Source organism: Argiope bruennichi, chromosome X1 (assembly GCF_947563725.1).
Source record: "Argiope bruennichi chromosome X1, qqArgBrue1.1, whole genome shotgun sequence".
Lineage (NCBI taxonomy): Eukaryota > Metazoa > Arthropoda > Arachnida > Araneae > Araneidae > Argiope > Argiope bruennichi.
In genome coordinates this window covers 74039662-74065414 of record NC_079162.1, presented here as the reverse complement: position 1 = coordinate 74065414, position 25753 = coordinate 74039662, and the positions used below count along the sequence as shown (strand labels likewise).

Sequence of the window (25753 nt, the reverse complement as noted above, 5' to 3'; positions counted from 1 at the left end):
TTCAGATCTCGAAAATTAACATCTGCCAATGATGAGTAATAACAAAGAGAGTTCATTGCTTTCGAATCTGCAACATCTGCCGAAACTTCTGACATTACTCTTTCAACCATAAAACAACATTCCCACTTTACTCCACCTGGGTTGAAATATATTCTTCTAGAGAGCCACATTTCAAAGGACCAGCTCAAACTGGGCAGTATACATGAAGTCTTGAATGGCTGACTTAACTCAAGACAGCTACATTTGTTGCCGTTAGAATAAAAGGAACTCCATTTTTCAAGTGGGTGGCTTTGACTACTTTGTTCTCTACATTTCTGTAGTCTTTCTGCTAAAATCCTTATTCGTGAACACAAAAAGGAAAAAAATGCAAAAATACTTTTAAGTTGCAAGCTGTGCATTTCATTAATCTTTAACATCATCTTTGCAAATGTTGCTATTTATTGGATAACAATAATTATTTTTAAAAGCACTTTAGGAGATTAAACTTCTTTATTTCTTGTTGATTGTATATATATTTTTTAAGTTACTTCATAAGGAAATCAGAATAATTACATGGTATTCATTATCTTGCTGTTGAAAAGATATATTGAATAAAATAGGCAATTAAATTGCAATGGAAAAGTTTCCTTTTAAATATTAAAACATAAAGTTTCCATGCATCGTGTTAAACTTAGAAGAATAGATCGATTTAGATCATAATAGTACTAGAAAATGCAGTTTTTTCTAACTTACTTGTTTTCCACATTTGTAAGATTATAAGCAAATAAACTGAAAAAATAGTCAGATAATTCATTTTAAATACACTTTTTTTCAACAATTATAAAAAAATATGTTTTTTAACGAATTTCAGTAGAATTGATTTTGTAAACATAAACAAAATAAATAAAAATGAACCATCTATTTACACTTAATATAAAATGACGTTTCATTAGTGGTTGATAACATTTAATAAAAAGGAAGCAAATTTGAAAGAAAAACTGCTAATGAGCTTGACGCAAAATGTTTTAAAATTCGAAAAAACACGATTATTATAATCAAATAGCTTAAGCGAGTTTCCGAAGTTTTTTTTGAATAATGGAATTTGTGTCAATTATTGGAAGCAGTTATTGAAAAATTCCAGGCAGATAGAAAAATATTTTTAATTATTTCTCGATCACTAGAAAATATTAATCTCGAGAGATTTTTGTGAGAAAAATTAGCTTTACAAGGTGGATATACGGGGAATTAAGGCTAAATTTTTGTGGGTTTCAATCTTCCAATTTTTAAAGCATCCGGTGCTTTAATTGATGGCGGCTTCGCTAGTTAATATATTTAAAAATAATATTTGATTCTACATGCATCAATTCTAAAGACTTTTTTTAATATATAAAAAGGTAGCAGATCAAACATTACTGAAAAATCACCTTTTGATTAATTTCTTGATAAATTTACAATATTTCAAGATTTGGCTTTTTCTGTTTAAGAAATCATCAACAAGTTGCAACTATAAGAGTGCTTTTAAACATGGTGGATCTGTGTTTTTAAATCATATTTTGCAGAGTCAGAACTCTTGAATTAGAACCGAAGTGAATGACAGGAATTGCAATTAAGTCTGCACAATATATTTCTATTCTTTCTTTCTATGAATTATGTGACAACTTTTGAAAACCCACAGATTTCAACTATTCATGAATTTGACTTAATGGTAATGGTTTACTGAACCTGATCGCATTTCATTTTTTTATATTCATACATTAATAAAACCCTCAAACCATTATTTTAATCATTGTTTTTTTTAATATTTTTTTGCCAAATCATCAATATTATCTATCACCTTGAAATGGGCATCATTTTCATTGAAATCTAAGCATTTCTCACATTATTTGATAAAAAATTAAACATTTAAAAAGTTACCCGCTTTTTTGCAATAATTTTTTGGATTTAAATTTTGTGATTTGATTTAAATCCAAACATAACAATGATTCAGATATTTTTTTTTTTTTTTTGAATCACGAAATTAAATGCTTAATGGTATAAGTCAAGTTACAAACACCAAACGCTGAGAAAGAAGGTAAATACGTAAGTTTAACATTATGGAATCAAACAAGCTTTCTTTGTCGGATTCCCAAAAATGGGAAGCGATGATTTATGTTACTATTGTTCACGTTTCTATATATAAGATGCTTTGTCGTATCATTCAACTTAGTTTATATCTCAAAAGCAATCAAAGAAGAAGAGCTTGGAACATCGAAGAATAAATAAGAATATAACTTACGAGGAAAAATAAGAAAGATTTAGAAGTAAATAGCTGCTTTGATATTCCAACCCTTTAGATCGTATTATCTAAATGAAACAATTTCTTAGACATTTATAGTATGTATTGGTACAACTAAGTAAATATTTAGCAATAAAGTAGAACAAAAATATTATTCTGAAAATATGGAATTTTTTATATATAATTTTACTTTTGGAACTGAAAAATGTTTATTTTCCAGCTACGAATATTACACTTCCCTTACTTTTCATCTCTAATTCAAGTTTAAATTACAAATGCTAGAGAAAAATAAAATTAAAAAAAAAACTTTATACAATATTCAAAATATTTACAATGTTAATTCCTATATTTTAAAGTTTTATTTTGTCTGTTGAATCACAAATGGCATCATGAGTTCTGCCTCAAAAAAAAAAAAAAATATTTCAATAATAATTTTTTTCTAAATATTGAATCTTTTATGACTGCATTTCTGTTCGCTATCATTAATCGTTTTAATTAACTTAATATAATTTTTTAAAAAAGTATTTATTATGTATTTTAATCTATAATTATTCTTTATTAAAATCTTATGAGTCTTATTTTTAATTCTTGTGTCTCATTGAGTCTTGAGCCTCTTCAGCTATGCATCGCGGCTTACTACAGGAGAAAATTTAGGGGCAATTTTAAAATTGATAGTGCATTTAACCATGAAAATTACACATCATTTGTTTAACCATAAATCTTTATCACACAATAAAACAACTTTATTACAGTAACTATGCAATAATTCCAACGATTTTCATTTTAAATCACTTTAATAGCTTAAAAAAATCTATTTATTCTTGAAATAATGTCTGTATCATCCAATCAATTTTGAAGAAAGATGCCTTTGCTTTTTATGACGGCATAAATCTAATTATCACCTGATGATCGTTATTGCATAAATATGCATTTAAAAATGCTGACTTTTATCTGTAAATGTTCTGTTATAGGGAAACATTTGATTTGTTAGATCAATGCCCCATTCGTTATGAAATATTAGAGATAAAGTTTGTTTTTTTATTTTTTTTATCCGTGTTATTTAATTAAAGCATTTGAAAGAAATCTTCGGGCACAATACTAAAGAGGATTCCGTTACATATCAATTTGATGTTTCCACCTGGAATAGCTACCTATAAGATAAAGCATCAGAATGAAAGAAAGAAATATTGCCCTTAAGCCGCGAGTTATAATAATTTTTTTTTCTGTAAGGAAAATTAACTCAAAATCTTCATTAATTATGCAATTCAATTTCACTAGATTATTTTATGCATTTGCCCCTCAGCTATCTAGAGATAATTGACTTGTAACGCAAATTAATAAACATTGCATATTTACTCAATATTTTCGTTCAAAAATACAGGGTGGTCAAAAAAACACTTCCCCTATATATGAAACCCTAGCGGCCTATCCGCTCAACCAATCGAACCAAAATTTCAGACATGGTTGTTTGAAGGTATGCGCTGGAGATTGTGATGATTCTAAACAACACTGGGTTCACGGTTACGGTTACAGTGAGAGAATTTTGAAATTTTCGAATGGCAACACCCACTTTTTCCTTGCGAAAATTGATCCACGTATTGAAAAACCACAAATGGCGTTGGAACGATTAGCGTGTGACGAAAATTGCCGCCGTAAAGCATATGCAAAGAAGAGCATTATAAAGGACTAATGACAACACAGAGATCAACACATCTTGCAATTCTGACACATCTCGTGGACCAGGCATGTACACCTTAGATTTCAGATAACCCCAGAACCAGAAATCCATAGGAATGAGTCGGGGGATCGCGGTGGCCACGAAACTGCAAAGTTACTAGAGTTGACTCTATTAGAAAAGTGTTGTTGCAGCACTGGTCGAACACATTCGGCGACGTGTGGAGGAGTCCCATCTTGCATCCATACAATGTCCCTAATGACATTTGGTTGTTGCAATTCAGGAATAACGGAATTCTGCAACTGTGTAAGAATTGCAAGATGCGATAACACGTGAAGTTACGCAGATTCCTTCTTTCATGTTACTTTGGGCATTGTTGTCCATATTCTCCCGAATGCAATGCGTTGTCGCCTGCGAAGATGAACACGTTGAAAACATGTAATTATAACTTTCCATTCCAATAAAAACTTTTTTTTCTCTTTCCTCTCTGTGTTGTCATTAGTCCTTTATAATGCTCTTCTTTGCAAATGCTTTAAGGCGGCAATTTTCGTCACAAGCTAATCGTTCCTACGCCATTTGTGGTTTTTCAATACGCTGATCAATTTGCGCAAGGAAAAAGTGGGTGTTGCCATTCGAAAATTTCAAAATTCTCTCACTGTAACCGTGTTGTTTAGAATCATCACAATCTCCAGCGCATACCTTCAAACAACCATGTCTGAAATTTTGGTTCGATTGGTTGAGCGGATAGGTCGCTAGGGTTTCATATATAGGGGAAGTTTTTTTTGGACCACCCTGTAGTTCTTATGCATATCCTTGACTTATTTTAAAATATTTGTCTGTATAGCTTGCTAGCAATTATTTTCAAAAAGTACAAGAAAAACTCATGTCCTGTTCCTCTAAGTGGAATGAACAGTGATCCTCTAGAATCTGTTTAATTATTTCTTATTTCTGTTGAATCTCCTAAAAAATTACCATTTTAAGGTATCTCCATAGTTTTTGTTTATTAGTCATATTTGCTGTTAGAATTATTAAAATATTTGGTTTTTCAAGTGATTTACCAAAATATATGGCCATGTTTTCAAAACTGGTAACATCTAATTTATTCAATTTACCTTTTTAAATATACTGATGTAGGGCTCAGAAAAATATGAACATCTGTGCCAAAGTACAGCAACAACATAGCCAGAGCACGTGGCACAGATATTCTGCCACTTAATGACTGTAAATGGGAAAGTAGAAGTCTCTAAACAGCTGTGAGAGATGCCGCGTGCGCTCAATGTGAGACGCTGCAATGTCAAACCTAATAAACATCATAAGTGACATAATTGCTGGATCGCGTTCAACGGGAGACTCACTGACGAAAACAGCAAACCTTTTGAGGTGTGTAAGAAGCTCAATATCAGTTATTATGACAGAGTAATAACAGAGTTGATCAGATGGTGTTTTCAAAACACGAAAGGGAGTGGAAAGCAATTCTGATTCATAAAAGTAGACAGGAATTGAAAAGGATAGCGGCTCAAAAGTGTACTAGTTCTTCCAAAGATTCAACCAAAACTAACCAAAAGCGAACATGCATGCCAGGTTAACAATTTGTGAACTATTATATTTTAAAATGCTGTAAAATGACGCCAACGGTGTAGACTTCACTGAGGCAGGCTTTAAGGCAGTAGAAAAAAGTAATTTGATCTGATTGATAGATTAGAGAAATTAAGTGATAAATTAATATTTATCATATTCAGACCATAGGGTGCATTTATGTCTGGAGAACACCTGAAGAAGCATTTACTCCTGTTTACTTCTTGCCAGCTATGAAGAATGGAGATGACTCAGTGCTCACATAGGTGCGATATCTTACTTGGCTGTTCTTAATTTTGTCTTGGCCCACTTGTTGTTTCTTCATCAGAAAATCAAAGACGATCCTTATTTAAATATCCTGGTGTATTAAGGCCACATTTTATTTCTAGGAAATCGTTTTCCTTTTTGAAGTAGACTTCGCCATGGTCCGAGAGTATGGCTATAAAGTAAGTCATCTGATTTGACCCTCTCAGTAACCTGACTTGAAAATTTTTAAGGATATCTAAATTTTATCAGCCTCCAGTCATTCTTTCACGTTTTTTTAAAAATTATATGCATGTTATTTATGCTTCCATCCCACATACCATGCAAAAGGTAACTTTTCTCAAAGTGGCTCCAAGTGAGTATTAATAAGTATTTTCTTTTATTTCACAGTTGTTTATTTTATTCTGTACTCTATATCCATATATATTTTAAAAGACCAAATTCTGTATACCAAGCTATGCAGCTGGCCATGGTATGTCATACATTCAAATAATTTTCACTTAAACCAATATTTTTTTAAATCGAAAATTCGCTGTATCTTTGTGAGTCTCGGAATGGAATTACCAATTCTAAAACTGAAATTTTTTTTCGCATACCAGTTTTTGACTATAACTCATCAAATCTAGATTATTCTAAATAACAAACTGGTGACAGAACTTTTCCTTTAGAAGAAAAAAGCCAACAATATTGCTTTAAAATTCAGTTCCATTAGCTAGAAACATGTTATTTCTGTGGAACATGTTTTCCATCATAATCAAACTTTTAATCGTTCTTGATAAAAGCAGTTTTGCTTATTCCTTTATTTCTACAAGCTTAGTATGCTTTTGTTTTTAAATAGAAGATAATTTTTTATCACTACACGTTTCTGGTATAGTTAATCTTAAGTTCCCTCAAATTTCATATTACTTAACAAACTATGTCCGTGAAACGATAGCAAAAATTAAAGAATATTTTTCCCGCAGTTGCGTAAGTTCATTTATCATTCATTAAAACTTCCAGAGTCTCTTTATTGACTACAAAACAAACTCATGTATATTCATCGATCCGATATACATGAACAAAAATAAATGAAATGGCTACAAAAAGATAAAACAAAACCTCAATCAATTTTATTTATGGATGAATTGTGAAAGGCAAAAACGGATGGCTTATGGAAATTTATTGCTAAGCGTTCAGAAGAAAACAAAATGCAGTAGGGGAAATGTGGATTATGACCAAGGCCGATCGAAGGTTGACTTCCAAGTAATAAAAGCAGCTTTGAGACAAAACTTGGTTAACTCTATGTAACGTTTCTTTATTAATTTGTTGTGAGAATCGATTTTTCGTAAGTCGGTCCCAATTTCATCATAGCTTATGAGAGCTAGTCTATTTTCATCGATTTAATTTGAAGACCAAGAATTCACTCCTTTGGGGCTGATGAGATTTTAATGAAGCTCCTTACTTGTCCGATATTTTCCGCAAGCAAGCTGTTGTAGTGGAATAATTTAAAATAACCATGTTATCGTTTACATAAATTAACCTCAGGTCCATGATGATTCCAAAATGCCATTGAAATTCGTTACGGAATTATTACGGCTGCCTAGGGAGAGTTCGAAACACTACCGAAATTTGGAATAGAATAATTACTCAAGCCAGTGGAAGTTTTAAATTGGAAGCGGAGCAGGGGAATATCTGTGGTTACCAAGAAATCGAAAGACAAAGCTGAGTGCGCTTAGAGGAAAGTGTTTAATATAAATGTTAATTGTTTCCAAGAAATCTAATGATAAAATATAGCATTATTAAAGACAAATGTTTTATTTAAAGCTAAATAGGGTTTTTAAGAAATAGCATCAAATGGTATATTTAAAGAATATGTTTAACTTGAGATAATGGCGTATGCTTGAAATTAGACTACTTAAAAATTCTCTGAAGTATTTCTGGCATAAACTCTGTTTATTCCTAGTAAAAAAACTTTTATTGTTCAGCTACTTTGCAAAGTTTAGAAGTTTTTGATGTAAAAATATTGCAAAAAGTTTTCCATTTATTCTTTATCACATAGAATTGCCTTTTTGTGATTTTTCTTAGTTAACTTTCATGTTGTCAAAAATAAACAGAAGATATTCACTTTATTGTTAAACAACTTATCATTTCAAGTAACTCATGTTTTTACAAAAGATCTAATATATTATTTTTCAAATCCTTGAATGATATACATAATTTTCAAAGATACTAATAAATGAATAAAATTTGAAAATGCTTTGAAATGTATTTCCTATTTGTAGCAGTATAAATAGGCGTCATTTGTATATACCCCCTTAATTCCGAAATAAATTCAAAAAATTTTAACTCGTCAACATTTCTGAAGATGAAAAGTTCCTTCTTCCGGGAAAAAAAAATCATTACGTTTCTCGCATTTAAAATTGCACCATTTCTTTCCGTAATGTGAAAACTAAAATAATTTTGAGGTTTGAAGCATCGAAGAATTCAAAGTCCTTTTAAGTCAACGGTAGGAATTTTAAATTCTCAAAAGGCAGGAAAATTTTCATGATGAATAGAGAAGGGGTGTGAGCAATATATTCGCATTTTTTCTTTCAGATCTTTTTTAGAAACATTAAGAAATTATCTCTGATTTTTCCGAGACAGTTATAATATTTTATAACAAATCTTAATGGAAAATATGACATTGAATTATGTTGCATCTAAATCAGAATAACATGACGTATAACATGATTTGATAAATTATAAAAATTAAATCTTTAATTCACCATGTTGTTTTTTAATCACTCAATAAAATTTTAAACACTCTTTGATTAAATTTGAGATTGCCATTAGAGCTTATTCATGTGAAAGGTAGCTTTCTGTTTGTAGTGTCCTTGCTCTATTTTAAAGCACAGATTCGAAGACTGATTGTATGCCATCAGTGCAAAGTATGTGCTAACTCAGACCTTTCGGTGGCAAATTCAGAGAAGTGTTGACTGTTGTAGTCGGTCGTTCACCATACGCGTAAACATTTGGTTGAGTAAATAATGTAGTTAAGCTTATCTCTTGCATTCTTTATAATTATATTTTAACTTTAATTTCGGCTAAATATCTTTACTGTTATTTGTCATTCGGTGGTCGAATTCATTTGCTAAAAATATAAGTGTGATTTTATGATTTCCAAATATCCCAGACTTCACAGTCGAAAGCCTTTATGAAACAAAAAATAAATAATAAAAGGTTTCATTAAAAATAAATATTTTTTAACGAAATATGGTATTTTAACTCTTTATAGGTCGTGGGAAGTATGCTTCCCACCAAATTTATCAATCTTTGTATGAAATTATGTAGGTTGGCATAAGTTCTGACAAATTTTTTAGTAAATCAGAAACTTAGATGCTTCAGTTCTTTATCTCAGATAAAATGATGTTTCTTGATTTGTTACTTAATTATTAATTATCCAAATTAATTAATTAATCAAATTAAATGTATCTAATAAGCTAAATGAATCCCTTTTCTTATTCTAATTTCAAGCCTAAAAATATTTTAACATAATATGATTAGAAAAAAATAGCCCTTTAAAGGGTTAAAGTTTTTATTTTTCCTTCAACTATTTCTAAACCAGTAACCAAATAACAAATTCAGTTATTCGAACTCCGTCAATTGATTTTTTGACCTATATTGATTATTTGACCTATTTGTTGACCTATATTGGTTTTGCTTATAGGTCTTTGATTATAACTCATCATACAAATCATTTTGAAAAGAAAATGGATGAGGTACTGGGGGGGGGGGGAGAAGGCAGGAGAACGATTATCCCAATTTATTTTTGAAAAATACTTGTTGCTGTTTCTCTATATCTTTTCATTGGCCTTTCTAATTATACATTGCTTAAAAGAAAATTAAATAATCTAGATTTTAGCATGTTTATCTCTTTTAGGTTTTTAAATTTTCATTTCATCTAAAGTTTCCAAAAGTGCATGTGCTTAATGCATGTTTAATCTGTTGGGATCATATGTTCTCCTGCTGATGTGATGGAAAATTTGCAGAAGGACAACCTTGTCACATATTAACCCCGTCATCTGAACGTGGTTAAAAATTCAGGGATTCTTTTATTTCCAATAATCATTCGCGTTGCATCAGAACGAGACATTAATCTAACTATTCTAAAAATTCAAAAACTTAATCTGAGTGATATAATAGTCATAAAATTTAAAAATTAAAGAATTAAGAGTTAATTCGCATTTTATTTCAAATTCACATTGAAAAACGTACAAAACCACATCCAACGCACACTGAATGTACTTTGAATTCATATTAAAAGGACACAAAAAATATATCAATAGTACACTGAATATATTTTGAAATCACATTGAAAAAAAAACTCGAAAATACATCATTGTACTTTGAATCAATTTTCGAAACTCATTTAAACAAACATGTACACTGAAGAAACTCATGCATACTGAATGCATCTTCTACGCACGTTCTGCCTATGAACTCTGAATACATTACATTCAAATTTTATTGGAGTGAGCACTGATTAATAGAAAATAATAGAAATCAATATTTCTTGTAATTTAAATAGCTTCATTTCATTTTGAAAAATTTTCTAAATGTTCATACATTAACTTAGAATCATTGTCATAGATATTTATATAACCAAAAATGTATAACAGGTCTTATCTTTATCGTTTAACCTTTCGATCTCTTATCAGTTTCACATGCCTATTTTATCGTAAAGGTAAATAGTATACTGCCAATATAACAGTTAATCATTTAGTATTCAAGCAGTTTAAATCGAGTAGTACAGATAGACAGAAATTTCTGGATGTTTAATCCTCTATTAGATTAAATATCTACTAGAGGATATAAATACAAGCTACAGAGTATATGCTGAAGAAATTTTGAAGTAATGATTCACAATTTAGTGCATACAAGATATAAAGTCTTTATAAACGGTACGTATATTTAAATATTCACATAGTTAGTAGTCTACGACGTAATGGTGAGATAACGTTCTACTAATGGTAAGTGTCTGTAATTTATTTTTAACACTAACTCTTATATATATACATATTCACGTCAATTTTTCATATGAAGTGTTGTTAAACCTTAAATTTTTTGTTAGGTTTTTACTACATTCGTTCTTTTAAACATTTCGACAACACCCAATTTCGTAAAATACTAAATATTACTTCAATCAGGTTTCAAGTTCAGATTTTTTTTTATTCGGACTTAAAAACTAAACTAAAAAACTAGACTAAAAAAAGAAGAAATAAATTGACAAAAAAGAATTTTCAAACTATGTGTCTACTAAGCATGTTCTATATAAAACATATCTTTTATCAATCTGTGTTTTATTTTTGCGAATATTTATTAAAATATTTGTACGTTAGGAATTTAAAAAAGATACAGCATATTTTCTTTCTTCTTAAACTAGCCAATGATATCATAAAATAGTTTGTATAACAGGAAATTAAGAAAAACGCTGACAGATTTTCTTTTTTTTTTATGCTAGACATTACCATCATAGAACTTGTTCACACACAAAAACAAACCAAACGATTTTTTTGCTTTTAAGCTAGACATTGCTGGCGTAAAATCGTTCATATCACTGAAAAATAAGAAGAAAAAAAAACAATAGATTTTCTGTTTTTGAAAGCTAAACACTGCCATCATAAAATCGTTCACACGACAGGAAATTAAAGGGGAAAAAATCAAACGATTTTTTTGTTTGTTTGTTTAGATAGACACGGCCATCGTAGTCTTTCACACTGATTCACTCTTTTTTCCACTATATCATACACGTCACTTTCTGGTTATAGATTACATGACCTTTATAGTTAGATACTTAGTAGACCTTACCACCTAATAGAAATTTTCATTCGATATGAATTTTTAGAAATACTCATGAATCTTTAACCTTTATAGATCAGTCATAATATGAGAATGCCTTCTCACGTATTTAACTTTTATCGAACAGAAAAAGAAGTAATTTATAAACCTTACCATCTATTGATTCTTTATAGAATAGTAAAGTAGTACTTAGTAGACTTTACTTCTACTAAGAAAGTACAGGAAATGTAATTTTCTGTTTAGTACATTACTTATATGTTTAGTGGAATCAAATGGCACAATGGTTAGATTTAGCCATGTTTTTCCAAACATATGGAGCTGTTTTTGTAGTATTTGGCAGTGAAAATTTATTTAGTGAGTACATGTATATTATATTAATTGCTTACTGATGAATTCATTTTATTTAAAACCAAATTTCGTTGCATTAATTTTTGAATTCTTATTTTTATTCATTATAATTTTTTTTCGATATTCTTACTTCAGACTTTCAGTCGACCATTTGACAAATCTGTTGAATATTTTGCAAAAGATAATAATATGACGCTTTGACTAATGAAAGAGCATTTTGTTATACTTTATATCCATATACTATTTTCTACATAAAAATAGACATTGATAGACGGATTCTTATACTTGCAGAGTAAGTGCAATTTCCGTAATATTTTTCTAAAATGATGTTCTAATGGCCATTTAATTTAAAAATAAGGCATTATAAACTCGTTTAGTATATCAGTCTTTTAGATAAGAATGAAGTGAAACATTCTACTTCATGAATGCCGATTAGCAAAAGATCAAGGTAATCAAAATCACATTTGTGTAACATTATAGTAATATTTTATTTGATATTTCAGCACATTTCATAGATAATACGTTTGAATATTTCAAATTTCGTTTCTGTTAATTATAACGGCAAAAAATCACATTTTTATAAACATTGTGTTTTAACTAAAATGCTTGTCTCGAGTATGCACAATAAGTCAAAAATTGTCGAAGAGCTTTCAGGGTATCCAAATTTATTCATTATTTTATATATACCCGTATTTTCATTGAGTCATCATATTTCAAAAGTTATTATTTGAAATTAGTTTTTTTTTTTTTTTTTTTTTTTTTTTTGTGGACGAGAAAATACGATACAAAAATTATGTGGAATCTATGAACACGTACCCCAAACTTGCATTGAATCCTAATGTTTTAAAAGTTGTGATATAAAATTAGATCATTTATAGTTAAGAAAATTCCAAACAAAAATTATATGGAATCTATGAGCATGTACCTCGAACTTGCTTTGAATCATCATATTTTAAATGCTGTGATATTAATTTAGACCATTCATAGATAAGAAAATTCGAAACAAAAATTATATGGAATCTATGAGCATGTACCCCGAACTCACATTGAATCCTGATATTTTAAAAGTTAAGATATAAAATTAGATAATTCATATATAAGAAAATTCGAAATAAAAATTATGTGCCACCTATGAACAAATACCCCATAATTGAACTGAGTCATCACATTTTAAAAGTTATGATCTAAGGTTATGATTAGGATATTAGATGAGAAAATTTAATATAAAAATTATTTGGAGTACAAAACTAACTCAAATATTCAATGGATTGCAGAACAATAGCGCATTTTCATGATTCAAATTGTCATCTTATTAGAAAAAAAGAAAATTAAACAATTAAATAATTAAACTAATTCATCTTTAGCTTTTCATACAATGCAACAATTTGCAACTATCTGGTTTTACTAAAATTTAGTTTGATATTTATTTTCTTTGAAAACTACTTAAAGCAACTATGTCAGTCAGAAATATATGTATTCATTAAATAAGATTTCATTAAAAGTGTGGAGACATTAATATCCGCTTCAAAAATTTAATCATGAACATTAATTACAAACGTAATGGCAGTGTCATTACTATTCAATTAAAATTAAAAAAGGATTAAAATAATAATTTTTATTGTATTATTGGTTATTTCGCCGGCATATAAAGCAATATTTGATGGTTAAAAGTCGGTTGTAGAATATTATACCTAGTCTTATTAATGCAAAATTTTTCCCATATTAGAGAATTTGATAATTTTGTATATATCTTAGAATTCCGTGTAAAAAAATACAACCCAGACAAATATGAACTAGTAAAGAGAAGATAATTCCGGGTCATGTATTTAAATTTTCAGTGCTGTTTTAAGTATTACAAATGTATTAGAACAATTTAAATATATCTATAAATGGAAAAAAATGAATACTATGAAAAAAATACCTGCCAATCGTATATACTGTAATCTGAACCTGATATTTCATAGAATTAGAACAAAAGGTAATCTTTTTGGCAGTAATGTGTATAAACAAATATTTAAATGGTAAGATTCAATACTGGCATTTAATTTATCTTTCTGAAATATGATTAGATATTTTTTTTAACAATGAGTAATTGTATTTCATTTTGAACTATTCGGTTGAGTACGATTCTAAGAATCATTTTAATATTTAAAGGGCAATAAAAATAATATTTAAAAGCAATAAAAATTAGAAATGTTTTGCTAAAATTCGTACAAAAAGTTTTTTTTAAATAATTCTTAGTTAGTCTTCAATACACCTAAAAATGTTGACTGTTTTAGAATGTAAAAAAATCCTTAGTTGTGATGACAGGCCTGGAAAAATTGATTAAATGGTTGGAAATAATGTTCTAAAATTGCTCGCATGAAACTTAATGATAGGTCCTTCTTACAAGTGGCTTAAGAACTGAATTGAATTGAATAATAATTGAATTTGCAGTCACATGTAAATGTTTTTCAGTTTCAATGATAATAATTTCTTAGCGGAACTTATAAAATGTTGTGCTGCCATCTTGTGGTATTAATATAAACTTTTTAGTAAAGTGGCTATTAAGGAGGATTCAAGGGTTTTTCATTTCATTAGACGACATGGGGCTTTTTATGGTTTTATTAAAGTGTTTTTGAATTTTGCTGAAAATTGCATCTAATGCTAATAATATAAACATAGTGATATATTGGAAATCGATCGTTTACTTTACTTGTAAGTATTGACAATTGGTGGAAGAGCGTTGAAATTTAATTTTAATTCGAAAAATTAGAAACTCAAGGAAATTGGGAGATAATGGGATAAAAAATGACATTTCTTTTCTTTACTTTACTTTTTTTGTCTAATAATATACTCTTTACTCAAAAAAATTCCTTATATTTGACATTTTATTTCAAAAATGTTTGCAATTTAAGTAAATATTGAGAATTGAATCTGATAAAAAAAATTTTAATTCTTTTAAAAAAGCGAAGATAAATCTTGCTTTTCTTCATTTTACTCAGATACTTTATTTAAAAAAATGATATATTCATTTATTTAGTTATGTCATAGTGTACTTTTTCAATTTTATAATAGAACATTACCTAGTACTCTTTATTTTGAAATATCATTTAGAAGCAATATTTTAATAATATAAAATTTAATAATATATGTTTATTGTCTTAATTATCAGATTTGAATTGTTTAAGGAAAAATTAGTAATATTGTCCTTTATATAATACTAATAAAAGTATTTCAACAAATACCTACTTCGCATTTTCTGTGCTGATGTGTGCAGATCTGCATGAATTGCATTCATTTAATTCAGCGCCTATTCTTAAAGAGGTGCATCAAAAAGGTTTAAATTTGTTCGTCCTTCACATTTAGCAATTATCTTAGAGACGTTTCCTTCCTTATTTCAATAACAGTTTAAAGTTAACTTTCTCATCGTGAGAAATGTTCTTCTGGTATTTCAAGTTGAAATATTAAAAGTTATCTAATAAAATTTATAATTTATATGAATCAATAAACTCGGAAATAAAAATGATAAAAAAATAAAGCTTTTTGTTAGAATAAAATTTTTTTATGCTGATACGCACACGGTTTGCGTATATTTTGTTAGTTTCATCAGTTTTTACTCATCTTTCATTGAAATTTCATTTGTTTTTTGCTTATTCTATTTCACTGAACACCTGTTTTTGCTTATTTTGCATTGAAATTTCCGTTGTTTTTGCTTATTTTGCATTGAAATTTCCATTGTTTTTGTTTAAATTTTATGAAGTTTCATTTGCTTTTATTTATATTTTATTTGATATTTGCTAAAAAATTATATAAGATGTGATATTTTTTAGTAGTGTTTGCTTAAATTTGGCTGCTTTATTGCGGAATGCTTTGCGAATTTTTTTAAAACTTCTATATGCTTCGGTTTTGATATTTAAATTAAAAAAAAAAAAACGCTCATTCAGAAACTGAATTAATAGAAAGCTAGATTATTTAGATAAATGTCCCGATAAACAAGGGTTGCTTTGGAAATTGATGGAAATTATATACTAATATAGTACTAATATATATAGCTATAGTATTAATAAAAAAATAATATAATAAATAAAGTATAGTACTAATATAGTTAGATGAGTGCTAATTTTTTTATAAATATTAATGAATTTAGCTCTATATATATTTAAAAATAAACGACGCGTGAAATTGTAATATTTACTTATACACAAATAGTTATCAAAATTATGGTAGAAATAAAATTCACATTTGCAATGCATGAAACATTAAGATAAGATATATGCTTCTCAAATTTTGTAATTTTTTTTATTAAAATCAAAATTCACATCAGAAAAATTGAAATGGTCCAAAGTGATGATATTCGAAGCTTCATAACTGGGTCAGTTTTAATTACAAAAGACAAACTTTTTTTTCTTAAAATTTTATGGTGCCTAGAATATTTTACTTAACCTGATTAATAGGACTGAAGGACTGTATAAAAACTAAAACTTAAAATTTTTTCAACAAACATTTATTAATTGGAACAACATAAATATAATTTTCTTTACATCATTTGAAACGTTTTTCGTCTAGGAAGTATAGCGAACTAGGAATTAGCTGTTGAATCATTATTAGAAGAGATATCTTTTATATTATAAAAAGAATGTATTTCTTTTCCTATATAATAAATGAAGACTCTACACGAAGTTTGAAATGTGTCATTGGGAAATGGGAAATTGGATTGGGAAATTGGCCATTAGAAATTGGATAATTTAGTGAGCTCATTAAATTAGCTAATTACAGTGATGCATTGTAATTTTGTTATAAGCCAATAAAAATTATTGGCTTTTATATTTTATTTAAGAGTGATTATAAATCGGTAAAACATCAAATGGTTATTGACTAATTTATTAGTTAGAAGTCTGGCGAAATTTTAAAAAGGATTGTAGAAGTTGCACCGTCATGAAAAGAAATTGAGCTGAAACTAGCTAATTACCTCGCTGAATAATAATTTTGTAAATAAGTGCACAAAAATAATTCTTATCTTTTTTTTTTCTTTCAATAATTCATCTTAGAATGATTATAAGCAACTGCAACATCTAATAAATGCGAACTACTTAATTAGTTAGGAAAAGTTCTAACGGAATATTTGAGTGGATAATTTAATTTCTTGCCTCCGCGATATTGATGGCTTCTGTCAAGCGGGCGAAGAACTCTTCAACTTTCGGACGAAAGAAACAACAAGCCATAAAAACAAAACCGTCTCGTTCATTCTCAGCAAAACCGTCGGAATAACGTCAAGACTTTATACCGTTAACAAGACTCCAATTGAGGTTTCCATCGAAAGATTTCAAAAACCGTGGAAAAGGGATTTGAACAAAAAAAGAGATCACCTGAGAAAGCAACTAGCTAGAGTTTGACTTTTTTTTCTTTTTTTACATCTTCACTGTTTGCATTCCAAACAGTTTAAAGTATAAAGTATACATTTACTTTCTTATTTTATTCAACAATCACTCTTTTTTTTCTTCTCCTTTCCAGGATTCTCCTCTTTTCGTGGAACTATTTCATTCATTGACAGAACGGGTTTTGAATTTGCTGCTCCATTTGATTCCCCATGAGAGAATGCGAGATGCTATTCGCACCGTGTTTGTTTAACTGAGTTTATATTTCTCTTTTGGGTCGACCCCCGACAGAATTGGATTTGTGCTCATCTCTTTCTGTTCTCGTCTTCAGGATATACGTTTATGACGGGCTTGTAAATATATATGCTTTCTTTTTTTTTTCTTTCCCCACTTTGGTTTTGTCTCGGCGTGATCCTTTTTTCCTTCAGTACTTTCAGCCTGATACATTAACTGAGTTTGACTCCTGTTTCATCATATGTTTTAGCATGCATTTCCTCCCGTTGCATGAATCTTTGAAAACAAAAAGAAAAATAGATATTTCATGATACTATAAATCTGTTCCTTTGATTGTATGGAATCAATTGATATTCATGGGCAGCTATAGTGGAAATTTCTAGTTTCAAAAGTAGATTCCAACAAAGACCCGCCGTGTACGTGGACTTACTGCAGTGAGCTTGCATTAAGCCAGTATTATCACCACTACAAATTGCTCATGCGCAGAAAATCATGCATGCTCAGGAAGTGCGACAATGAGAAGCACGCGTCCAGATAGAACAACAATATCACATTGTTTCGTCCTCTCCTCTTTCTAAGGATGCGTGAACTTACAGAAATGACAAAACTGGCTTTAAGTAAACCCACCATTAAAGCGAGGGTTAAACATACTCTCGCTAGTGTTACAATGGAATTTGAAAAGGATGGGTATCATTCTGATCAGGGTTCAAAATTAAGATGTCTGTCCCCAAGTAGCAATCGTATTCTTTCAAAATAAAGTGTTAATATAGTTAAACTAAACAATTTATACCAATACCTACTTGATATACATCATGTTCACCATGTCAATCTTATTTACGAATTCGTTATACTTACTGAAGGAGAAAAAAGAAAGATATTCTATAATAGCAAAACTCAACCACAAGACATTTCACAATGCAATTACCTCCGCATTTCTTAGGTAATCAGGGTGAAATGAATAGTCGCCATAGGTTCCATCATCAACATAGAGGTTACTCGACCCCACGGCATTGCTGCAACCGACAGGAAAGCATGAATACTTATAATGTAATTTATTCGCATACACGTTATTCTCCATCTTGAGAAACAGAAAAACTATAGAAAAAACCCTATCTAGTCCGAAAATATGTGCTTATACTGAATGATGGGATAGTCACGCATTGCATTTCGGGCGTTAAGAGTCATTCAAAATAAACCACGTTGTAAACTTTTTAGTCAATCCTTAATCAATGTCCTCGTCCTAATTGAATCTCCAGGGGAAGTGAGAACTGCGTACTGTACTTAACAATTCCTTATCCACGTTGTTTTGTACTGTGTCTCTGCCCAGAAGATTTAGAGCACAGTAACTAGGAATAAAAAACTGCTGACATGGTTTAGCTTTGAGAAGTTGAATCACCCGGTCCCTGCGAATACTAATTCGATATCCGTGGCCATAGATTTCCTATTACGAGTAGTAGCATATATAATGACCTCTTACTGAGAGATTCGATTCGACATCTGCGAGGGGCCTATTAAACAGCCAACATCAATATTTTTTAACCTTCCAACCAGCTTACTTCTCCTTCAGTTTCCCATTTATACATTGAAAGTGCCCATGGAAGGTAAAATGTTAAAAAAAGTCATTAATATTTTAGATAACATCACTGTTACGTTTGTAACGCAACAGTGATGGCACAGTAATACACGCCATTGCAATTAAACGTGTCAGCTTATTTCAATTTGTTTACTGCGATTTTTGAATGATTAAACTCTAAATTGGTTTAAGCACATGCATATGATAGCGTTAAATATCTTCATTATCTGTAATAGCAAGCTTTGATTGCAACATCTTATAGCTTTAATAACAACATTATGCTTGCTTTTGTTGTATCACTTGCTTTTTAAATGATATTTAATTTTAATGTTTGTGATTTTTATAGCAAAGCATTAAAACTTTTTTTCACTCACATCCCTTGTTGGAAGAGAAAAATTGTATGTAACTCTCCTCCCAACTTTCCATGCTCCTGAAAAATAGGAAGGGGGGAAATGAAGATTTAATTAGTGATACAATTTAATTCAATTTATGTACGATTAAATTCAAATCTGCTATTTAAAGATTAAACAGCATTTTCTGTTTCAAAATTATTTCATAATCGCCTTTGCATATTAAGAAATCTTTAAAAAAATATAAAGTTCAAAAAATGCTGTTGGAACGATTTTTGCCATCCCAGCATTGCCGTACTTATTTCCATTTGTGATTTAAGAATTCCTGAATCAGGGAAATGTTACTTTTTAAACAAATATTTCGTTTAAATTATGTATGCAATTCCCTTCGCTGTAGGAGTTTTTGCTTTGAAAATGTCATGTTGCTATAATTTGCTCTGTTAATTCGATTTTATGATTTTAATTCATTATCACATGATGTGCGTCACGGTCACCAAGACAATTTAAATTTAGAATTTACTAGAGAAAAAATAATGATGCATCTTTGCACAACATAAGATAAAGTGCAATTATATGTAAATTGTTAAAAATTGTTATATGTAAAATTTTTAAATGTAAATTCCCTAAAAAAACTAACTTTGCAGCACTATACATCATTCAGATTCATCACGTAATAGACATTGGTTGAAGATAACAAAAAATAATTTTGCATCATTTTTGATGATTATGCTATGTATTTTTATCAGAGCTTATCATTTTCATTGAGATAGCTTGAAAATAAAATGCAATAATGTACTGTAGATTCAGAAATGTTCACACTTTAATAGTTTTTTTTGTAATCTAAAAGTTTATTGGATTCTAAGAGCTATATAAAAATAATGCTAGGGAAGAAAATACCTATTCGTTGAACATGGAAGAGAAACTTTGTTCCTACAAAACATTTCTGTTTCAATTTCAGTCTCATAAAATAGGGGACATTTCACTGATAACAGAAATGCATAACATTATATGTGTAAACGCATGTAGTGTTATAACACAAACGAATAAGTTTGAATAAATGAAAGTGCATAGATTACTTTAAAAAATATAATTAACAGGAATCTCTATGATAGAAAGATACAGTTTTTGACATTATCTAAAAACTGGATATTTCTTTTTAAATTTTGATACGCATAGATAAAAAAATTTAATGCTATCTTGTAATTTCTTGTATTACAATATTTATTAACAACACTATGGATATATTAAAACTATTTTTACATTTTTATAGTAGTAATATATTTTCATGAAATTATAGAGGAATAATATATTTTTTAAAAATTTCACATTTTATGCAATGAAATATTTTTTTAAAAATCTCTATTGTATAGTAAAAGAAAAAAAAACATTCACTTCGCTTTAATTACTGTACCTGTACTCATATATTATGTTAATTTTGAAAGGATTGTATTCAGGTTTCATTTTTCTCAGCGTAATGCTTTGTAACATGAACTCAAAGATAATCGAGTGACATAGTTAGAAAAAAAATGTTATGCTGTTTTGTGACGAAAATGGCCCATCCTTTGTATATATGACTCATTTTACATCAGATATTATATCTATTTGCAAAAGAATCCAATTTAGTTACGATTCGATTCGAAAATAATCGAAAAATTTCGATTATTTTCGCTGTCGAGAACGTCCTAGTTCTCTTAATCTAAATCCGATAAGGAAGTAGAAAACTACAACATGGCAAATATATTGACTTGTATTTGCACATTGTGAGCTGTCTTTAACAAATTTAGAAACATTTATTATCAGAGTAAGATAGGAGAAGAGTTAAAGTCCATACATTCTAATGACCAGAACTCTTTTCAAAATCTGCGGAGAGAAAAAGTGAACGAATGGAATTTAACACAATATTTCACATCTAGGTAGATATAACTTTTTTCTTCATGGGGAAAAAAGAATTTCCTCAACATTCCGAAAAAATATCGCATTCATTTTTTGTTTAAAGTACTTTAGTCCGGATGCATAGATTCGTAAAATATTATGCTTCAACTCTAAAGCGAATTTTCTTTTTTACTTTTCGAATTTTATGCTGATATTTTTTAAATTTTTTGTTTCATTCTCACATTGCGAAGTAAATCTGGCTATTTGATTAAAAGATGAAGAGGCGTTACAATTATTAATGTATACATATTTTTATTTTTAATATTTTTTTATTTCGCGACTAATTTAAAATATGTCTCTAGACTAATCGAACTTGGTTTTTTCATTGTTGAATTTTTTTCCTTATAAATTACATATAAATAAATTTATCATTTAATTGCATATGTTATTTTTATGTTTAACTAAAATTCTAATTTATCGATTATTCACAGCGGAATTTTTATGGTTAAATGATCTTAATCTTATTTTGAGCAATCAAACATTTATTCTGAAATATATAGAGATGTCTTCTTTCATCAGCCATGATTATATTTCCTTTTTTTAAATAAAAACCATACTTTTCATATAATTTATAGTATATTACTATAATAACATTTTCTTATTAAACATGATACCGTGCAAACATACTTTTTAATTTTTTGGCATTCAACCGAAGTTATTTATCAAAATTATTTTCCAATTAACTCTCATATTTAATTGCATGTTTCAATGAATTTCAGCTTATTCAATTCAGCAGAATTGAATAAGCAGCATTCAGAATTTCAGCAGAAGTATTTGGTTGAAAATGCTGTCTGTATTACATAGTTTCATTAAACAGAAATCAACAACAAACATTCAGTTATGTTCAAAAATTCAATAAGCACTACAAGATTTATTTAGAATTATTTAATTGGCGTAATAATATACCTTTTATCTTTCTTCATTCGATCAAGTAATGTGAGATAGTAGCTTACAAAATAAAAATATAAGAAAAATACAAATTTAACTTTGGTTTTAAGTTAAAATTATTTTCCAAAGTCTGCCATGGAGGATTTTATATAATGTAATAAATAGCTCTTATATGTAATGGCAATGTAAAGTGTATCAATTACTGAAACTTCAGTGATAGATGTCATGAGAAACGATCTTGTTATTTATAAAGTCATTTATTTCTGCTCCTAAAGATTACAATTTTGTGTTTTTTGTATCTGGTGGTGATATCATAATTGAAGCTGAGAGATCAATTCAAAAATTACTTGAAATTTACATCGCTATTTGGAATTGCAAAAGGTTCACTGTCTTTTGATTTTTAATTGAATGATAGTAATTTTTTTTCAATATTTTGTGGATACTTTTACTAATTTTTTTTTCAGATTCCCCAAAATAACAATCAAATAGTTGATAATAATTCAGTCATTAAAAAAATTCAATTTCCTTATTTTTTTTCTTTATATTAGCAAATTTATCGCACACTTTTACTATACCGATATTGCCCTTGAGCTGATTGACTTTCTTGTATTACTTTTTTATAGCCTTACTAAATTGTGATCCCTAAAGAAAACAAATCTACTGTAATTTTATTGCCTTGCCTTATAGAATTGATAATAGTTAGCGGGATAATATAACTGCAAACTAATCATGAGTTTTATAGGCGATTAGAACTCTTATCACCAACACAAGTGCTAATAACATTCTAAATATACATTCAAAGGTGAGCTCAGCATTCTTAAAAGGTTATAAAAGTTACAATCTCCTATGAAATAGACCGTCTGATTTGCAGCTATTACTTACTCACAGTGGGGCAATGACTAGATATTTTGAGGTGTAAATATGACTCACCCTTTTCCCGAGTAAATAAGTCATTTGTTTGTTGTTTAAATGATAAGAAAATTTTATTTAAAATATCTTGCGTTAGAAACTGCAACATTCGTTCATTTGCCAGGCATCAAATTAATTTTGTGAGGAAAGAAGTTCGATAATTTTTAAAAAATCCAATCATGAAGCCGTTTCTTCTAATCTCTACACCAACGGAACAGCTCCTCATAAAGACTATACTGTAAGCAGCGAAATAAAAGAATATACCTGGCCAGCTTCAGCATGCAGATAATCTACTTAGTTATAACGCCCAGTTCTGAAGCAACATTAGGAATAATATGGGACGGATCTTCTAATTTTGAACCACTGGCAGATGACGAGAACGACACCTGAGCTGGCATCCCCCTCTCTAAACTTCCGCACTACACCCGTGACTGGATGTATTTGAGAGATCTATTGTAATAATAAATGTCATTGGCATTCGTAATACAGGATGTACCAAAAGCCCTTGACAGTGTTTTAAATTAATTATAAAATCAATTAATTGGTGTAGAAGAATGTAATTCGCATTAAAATTCTATTCATGGTATAAAAATTTTACCTGGAAATATAAAATAGTTAATTCTGTATGTTTCTATAGATGGCGCTGAATCCCTAAGACAGTAAAACAAAAATAAAAACAATATAAAACCGCCTTAGATGCCGTTACTTGCTTATATGCTTAATTTACATATAAGATTTTCAGGATTTTCGATTACAGGATATACAGGATGTACCAAAAGTCATTGACAGTGTTTTAAATTAATTATAAATTCAATTAATTGGTGTAGAAGAATGTAATTCGCATTAAAATTCTATTCATGGTATAAAAAGTTTACCTGGAAATATAAAATAGTTAATTCTGTATGTTTTTATAGATGGCGCTGAATCCCTAAGACAGTAAAACAAAAATAAAAACAACATAAAACCGCCTTAGATGCCGTTACTTGTTTATATGCTTAATTTACATATGAGATTTTCAGGATTTTCGATTAAATATAAGTTATCTATGAAGATCCAGTCTATTCCGCAATCTGCTTGGATTGAATTGGAGTTTTGTGGTTTGGACTATCACCACATCCCCACAAGTTAAAATATGGTACTTGATTACACGAAATAAATGTTTATAAATTCCTTGTAGTGAAACAAATTCTTTATATAGTTAATTTCAGAAACACGTTGTTAGTTTATATTGTTATTTTCAAATAAACTCTTTTGGACAATTTTACTCCTCAAAAGAGTGATGAGCAGTAAGAAAAAAGTTTTTGCAGAATTCTCTGCTAGACGTGTCTTTTTTTTTTTTTTTTTTGCTATTTTTTTATATGTTGATTTTAGTTACCTTTTTATTTGCGCTAATATATTTTAATTCGAAATTTATGCAATGATCCAATTTATTGCTTAATGAAACATAAGTATCTCTTCCACTATCCTTTTATTTTTGTGAAATCATACCCGACTGGCGCATGCGCAGAGGACTTCTGTGTCTGAAAACAGACAGTAACTGCCTTGAAATGTTATGCTGTTTTAAGATATAGTGCCATCTGTGAGAAATTTTTGAATTAACTTTTTTTATATTTACAGGGGGAAATATTTATATTGGGAAAAGAATTTTCGTGCAAGCCGTAGTTTTCTACACCAATTAACTGATTTTTTATTTAATTTTAAAATGTAAAACAGCTTTTAAGAACTTCTGGTACACTCTTTATTTCCACTCGCAAACATACTGCCTCATTCAGTACTTTTAAGGCATTTCAGTATTAGAGTCTTTTATAGCCCTTTTTGCATGAAACGTTTGATGCGTTGATATTGTTTTAGGGTAATGGCTATAAAGAAAAAAAAAATCTGATTTCACATCGTAGTCCCTGAAAGATTTAGATAACAGAAGATCGTGATATGCATTATTCATAAAGCATCTGAAAGACGCGAAACCTTTTCGATCGTAAATAAAAGATATCTAACGGATGCGGAATTTTGATTGAAAGCTCATTCAAAGCAGCAAAAAGGAAGTCATCCTGTGATTGGTGAAAAACTGGTCGACACAAAAACAGCGCTTCTATAAAGAAACCCACTGTCATTTTGATTTTCTAGAGCTTCGCGTCCTCCCAGTGAAGCCGTTCAACTGAAAGACGTGGTTAAATTTTCTTACAAGTGTTTAAATAAAAGAATAACAAAACTATACATTTCCGTTAAGATAACAAACAACTCTGCACACTATTAAATGAAGCCCTTTCCTTCTCGATGTTTGTTACAGAAAAGGGGGAATTAATTATAGTAGTTACAAAACACTTCATATAAACAATAGCTCATTTGTAATGCTCAGTTTCAATATTTTTCTCCAAAAAATGAGTTGAAATAGAGTTAAAATGCATTTCATTGGAAATTTTCGATTAATATTTCCTACTTCCTGGAGGATTTTATATAAATAATATAACTTTGAAATGATTAACATCTTCATATAGGATGACATATCTGATTCAAAGTGATTTAATCGACAAACATCACTTGGACATTCTTAAATATTTCAAATCGCTTTTATTTTCT

At 29.2% G+C, this 25753-nt stretch overlaps 1 protein-coding gene across 4 annotated transcripts in view; it reads left to right on the top strand.

Annotated features, from left to right (window-relative positions):
- LOC129958126 (sodium/calcium exchanger 3-like) overlaps window positions 1-25753 on the top strand; it is a 206101-nt gene that overhangs the window by 111174 nt on the left and 69174 nt on the right. The window contains exon 2 of one of the 4 annotated variants that reach the window (XM_056070322.1): window positions 17427-17643. The exons of the other annotated variants lie outside the window; for them this stretch is intronic. The gene's annotated coding sequence lies outside the window, so the exon portion shown is untranslated. The remainder of the gene's footprint in view (window positions 1-17426; window positions 17644-25753) is intronic. 4 annotated transcript variants of the gene reach the window in all.